The sequence below is a fragment of the Muscardinus avellanarius genome (assembly GCF_963383645.1).
Source record: "Muscardinus avellanarius genome assembly, chromosome: 1".
Classification (NCBI taxonomy): Eukaryota; Metazoa; Chordata; class Mammalia; order Rodentia; family Gliridae; genus Muscardinus; species Muscardinus avellanarius.
In genome coordinates, this window is record NC_137786.1 from 159,541,288 (window position 1) to 159,547,287 (window position 6,000).

Sequence of the window (6,000 nt, forward strand, 5' to 3'; positions counted from 1 at the left end):
GCTCTACCCAAAATACTCTTTCAATACATTCCTCAGGTATTCACTGAGCATATACTATATGTGTTCATTTTATCACATGGCTACTGAAAAAATGTCAGGGGTGCCCCATTCCCTATAGGATAAAATCCAAACCTCTTAGCCTAAAGGTTCTGCTAGACTCAGTCCATTATCTCTCCAATTTCCTTTCTTTGGACTTTAGCTTTTCTGCGCAATTGCCCGGAGTTCTTATTATAGTTTTGGTATGTAATGTTCCCCCCAAAGACTCATTAGACCTTTGGAGAAATGATTGGATCATAAGGGCTCTAACTATATGAGTGGATGAGTCCATTTGATGGATTATTAGTTTGAGTCAATTATTGGGAGGTGATAGAAACTGTAGGAAGTAGGGCCTGCTTGGAGGAAGTAGGCCGCTGGGAGAGTGCTCTGGAAGTGTCTCTTCTGTCCCTGCTTTCCTCCACTGCCCCATTGGTGATTTGGATTCAGTATCTCTTCCTAGTGTCCAAGACTGACAAGAAACTGATAGAGGCAGATGCTTACCTACAAATCTCGGTAGAACAATTAAAGCTTTTTGATGAAAAGCTTCAAAACTGTAAAGATGACAAACAGAGAAAGAAAACTGAAATTCTCAAAGAGACAACAAATAGCATTGTAGAATCAATTAAACACTGCATTGTGTTGCTGAAGATTACCAGCACAATGTAGAGAAGTGCACAGATGGAATTATAAATACTATCAATCCTGTGGATACAATATATCAACCTAGTCCTTTGGAGCCTGTGATCAGCACAATGCCTTCACAGACTGCTTTGCTTCCAGAACCTGCTCAGTTGTGCAAGTCAGAGCAGAGTCCATTTTCCCTCCCTGTTGGACCTGTATTAATGACGTTAGGACATCATCAGAATCCAAGGTCTACCAAGTTAGACCTGGTAGCAGTCCACGGCCATGTCAACTTTTTTCCAATATAGTCTCAGAGTTCTCTTATTCTAGCAGTGAAGATGAAATTTATGATGCAGATTAATTCTATCAAAGTAGTTCAACTCCAAAGTGCTTAATAGATTCTTCTGAATCTGCCTCTGTCCTGACACAGAAACTAGCCTGAAGTGACCAGATACCAGAGTCATTAATTATTTCATGTCCAATTTTACAAGTGACACCAATCTTTTTGACTCTAATGATGACAAAGAGGCCAAGTGAGTGGAGGAGCACAGAGTGTTATTATGCATCTCTTGTCAGGGGTAGGCTTGGGATGGATCCTACTAAGGCATTTCTTCTAACATTTATTCTTGAAGAAAGATCTCTTTTAGAAATGTATGCAGACTTCTTTGCACATCTGAACCTGTTAGTGAGCATTAGTGACCAGAGAGATCTCAGGGATCAAATGGTTCAGGTTGTGAAGTGGCACCTCTCTGCCTTCCATTCAGGAAGGAAAGGTTGGTTGGCAAAAGCCATGCAACCCAATCTTGGGTGAGATCATACAGTGTCACTGAACACTATCCAATGATACTGAAGAGAGCATGGAAGCTAGTTTCAGAAGGACCAGTCTCTTGGGTTTTCAAAAATAGTGTAACATTCATGGCTAAGCAGGTTTTCTATCATCCACCCATTTCAACCTTTTATGCTGAGTATTTTAACAAGAAGATACAATCCAATGCTCATATCTGGACTAAATCAGAATTCCTTGGGAAGTCAGTTGGAGTGTACAACCTAGAGCAGGGTTGTGTCTCATCTCTCAGTTATGATGAACCTTACATTCTCAAAGCTTTCTATGGGGGTAAGAAGCAGAGAATCACTGCTGAGATTTTTTTTCTCCAAATGACAGGAAGTCTTTTTGCTCAATTGAAAGAGAATGGAATGGGTAATACATGCAAAGTATGCAATAAGGGAATATATGGTTTTTGTAGATATCAAGAAGTTGCCTAGCCGAGCGTGGTGGCACACACTTGTAATCCCAGCATTCAGAAGGCTGAGACCAGAGGATCACAGTTCAGGGACAGCCTCAGCTACTTAGTGAGGCCCTTCCCAACCTAGTGAGAACCTGTTTCAAAATAAAGAGTAAAAAATAGGGCAGGGGATATAGCTCGGAGGTCAAATGCCGCCAAAAAAAAAAAAAAGTTGCCTATAACCATGAAGAAAGGAAGTTAGACGGTCAGAATGAGTATGCGTTCTGCTGCCTTTGGAAGGCAGTCACTTTCAATTTAAAAATTAGAGACACTGATGCAGCAACTGAAGCAAGTGCAGACTTGAGGAAAGACAGAGCAGAAGCTGGAGAAAGGAAGGAGAAGTAAGCTCAGTGGGAGACGATGTTACTCCATGAAGATGGAGAATACTGGATTTATGATGAAGAATACCAAAACGTCTTGGTGCTAAGAAGTAGGCAAATGAAGTTTTCACCTGGTGACCAGAGCAGGAGGCCTCACTAAGCAGCAATTTTCCTTCGGGAGGACCTGACACACCCTCCTTATTGTGGTGGTTCCTATCTCAGGAATACTGGATTCTGGCACAGACCAACAATTAAAGTGGGAAAAGCTTCCCTTTTTTCCTCTGTGGCAGTTATGATTTTGATTTCAGTCCTGAGAAAACTTCAGAGTTTGAAACAAGATCCTTTTCCAGACCTCATGCTTTGAAAAGCATTTACAAATCTAAACGTCACTCTTCTCTCTAAGTCTACTATTACGGCATGACACACAACCTCTGTTTCCTAGTTACATATAATTTTGGATTCATATATACCTGATGTTTCCTAGTTACATATGATTTTGGATATACACATATATATGCATCTGATGACAGATATTTTATAAATATTAGATCTATTATAAATATTGATTCCTCAGAGTTGTTTTAGCAAATCACTGCAATGTATTAAAATCAAAAGTTTCTTCTCATCAAAGGAAACTATCAATAACCTAAAGAGGAAGCCTACAGAATGGGAAAGGATCTTTACCAGCCACCATTCTGATAGGGGGCTAATATCCAGAGTATACAAAGAGCTCAAAAGGCTCTACACCAACAAAACAAACAACCCAATCAAGAAATGGGCAAATGAACTAAATAGACACTTCACAAAAGAAGAGATACAAAGGGCTAATAGATACATGAAAAGATGTTCTTCATCACTGGCCATCAGGGAGATGCAAATCAAAACTACACTGAGATTCCATCTAACCCCAGTGAGAGTAGCAAGCATAAAGAAATCAAACAACAACAAATGCTGGCGAGGATGTGGGGAAAGAGGAACTCTTTTACACTGTTGGTGGGAGTGCAAACTAGTTCAGCCACTATGGAGATCTGTGTGGAGATTCCTAAGAAAGGTGGGAATAGATCCACCATATGATCCAGCTATACCACTCCTGGGTATCTTTCCAAAAGGGTTGAATTCAGAGAAATACAGCAACATATGCATACCTATGTTCATAGCAGCACAATTTGTAATAGCCAAAATATGGATCCAACCCAGACCACCATCAACAGATGAATGGATAGCAAAACTGTGGGAAATACACACAATGGAATTCTATTCAGCCATAAAGAAGAACAAAATTTTATCATTTGCAAGAAGATGGAAAGCCCTGGAAAGCATCATGTTAAGTGAGATCAGCCAAGCACAGAAGGAGAAGATACACATGTTTCCTCTAATATGCCCAAACTAGAAAACACAAAGGATACCAGTAGGACCCCAGATATTAGAGGGGAAATACTAGCTAAGTTTTAATGGAAAGATAGGAGAGGAGAAAGGCCGATCTTGATTAAGGAGCATCTTCACCTGAACATGTGTAAAATTATGAATAAGACATGGTTAACCTGGCCAACCATTGGTGGGGGGGGGGAGAAAACGGGGGCGGGGGGAGAGGGCACCAAATATAGTGTAAATGTATACTATTTATGTTCAATAAAAAAAAATTGTTAAAAAAAAATAAATAAATAAATTAAAAAAAAAAATCAAATGTTAGAATATTTTATGGTTTTATCTATTATAACTTTTATTTTGGAATGGAACTATTATTAGATTGTATTTCAACCTGAAAAAAATTAAAGCTTTTCCTATCAGCAGATATAATGAAATTAAACGGTCTCAAGAGCCTAGGTGGTATTAAAATAATTAAGAAATGATGAGCTGAGTACTTAATTATAAGTTAATTTAGTTTAATTTTTAATAATGACTATGCTTGAACTGTTACCATCCTTCCTCCCCCAATCCACTTCCACTATTTTACTGTTTTCTTTTCACACGAATTCAAAGCCCTTTATGTTTCCTGTTTTTTCTCTAGCTTCCACATATAAGAAAAATTTTATAAACCTGAGACTGGCTGATCTCACTTAGCATAGTATTCTCTAGTTACATTCATTTTCCTACAAATTACATAATTTTGTTCTTTGTGGATGAGTAGAATTCCACAGTGTGTATAAAACACATTTTTTCCCATTTATCTGTTGATGGATACCTAGCTTGATTCCATAATTTGGCTATTGTGAATGGTGCTGTTATAGACAGGGTATGCATGTATCAGTACACTATTCTAACTTTAATTCTATTGGAAAAATACTAAGAAGTGAAGTGGAATGGGGAGGGAAGTACACCAATAGCTGTATGTGTATATGCCTGTATCACATTGAAACATACTCTGATATATAATTATAATGCATAAATAGAAGTATATAAAATTTTACTTTCAAAAAATAATGGCTGTGTTTAACAACTGGGTCATCCTGAAAATGTGATAATCAGCTCTTGTGAGCTGGTACAAACTGGCTTTAGATTTCACTACATGGGGCTTACTATTAACTTTCCAAGCCCACAGGAATTTCCCTCTATATGCACTTACTATATATAACTGGGGGTTTATCTTTTGCATTTAATTCATACAATTATTGATTTAATGTCTGTCACATGTCAGGCATTCTACTTTAGAGATTCAGTGAAAGAGCACATAAGAAAGCAAAAGCACAGTTTCAGATGAAAATGGTGCTATGAATATGAAAATCAAGACCACAGTGATGGGGTGGAGCCTGGTAATATCCGCAGGGATGAGGGAGCCGGTGGATGAGCAGACATAAGGAAAGGCTTGGTTTTACACACTAGGTATCTAAGGAGGAGATGCATTTAGAGAATTTCTACGTAGATGCAAGAGCTCAGGGTAGAGCCAGGGCTGAGGAGATAGCCGGGCATGTCCCTGCCTATGTTTTGTGTGTGTGTGTGTGTGTGTGTGTGTGTGTGTGTGTGTGTGTGTATGTGGTACTGGGGAGTGGATCCCAGGGGCTTTCTACCTCCAGACTATACCCTCAGCACTATTTTATAATTTATTTGAAACAGGGTCTCACTAAGTTGCTGAGAGCCTCACTAAGTAGCTGAGGCCGGTTTTGAACCTCTGTGATCCTCCTGTCTCAGACTCCCAAGCTCTGGGATTACAAGCGTGTGCCACCACATCCAGCCATATGGTTTTTATAGTCACAGGAAGGGAAGAATCATACACAGAAGGAGTACAGATATGAAGAAAAGGGGAAAGAGCCCTGAGACATTTCAATATTTAAAAATCAGGCAAAGAGAAGAAGCATATTTTACCTTTCATAAAGTATCCACATGTTTCTGCCTTTTTCCCACAGCCAGACTATAACCTCCTTAAAGGTTGGAGCCATTTATTACCCCATGTCTAGAATATTGGGACCTATGATGGCAGAAGATTGCCCAGAATTTTATACAAAGCAAAAAAGGAACAGAAAAATCTCAGTATCTTTGATGTACACAAGGATCTCTGAGCATTCGAGTGGCTCGTTGGCAGCACTGTGACAGCAGTATGCTGCCCCTATATACCGCCATAGCAGTATAGGCTCATGTATGTTTGTGCTGGATGTCACACATGAGAGAGCTCTTTCCCCATTCAACAGCCCAAGAGGCCAGTAGGATTGGTGCTGACACTGCCAGTCTACAACAGACAGTCAAACTCACAGAGGCAGAAAGCACCTGTAGTGCAGGTCTGGACCAGGGCCAGGGATAACACTCAG

At 39.5% G+C, this 6,000-nt stretch overlaps 1 pseudogene across 1 annotated transcript in view; it reads left to right on the plus strand.

The window, feature by feature from the left end:
* The window catches only part of LOC308258479 (oxysterol-binding protein-related protein 9-like), a 29,555-nt pseudogene extending 23,770 nt beyond the window's left edge, over window positions 1–5,785 (plus strand). The window contains exons 5-6 of the transcript in view: window positions 497–1,926; window positions 5,602–5,785. The product of the transcript in view is annotated as an oxysterol-binding protein-related protein 9-like (transcript). The remainder of the gene's footprint in view (window positions 1–496; window positions 1,927–5,601) is intronic.
* Window positions 5,786–6,000: the final 215 nt, after the last annotated feature.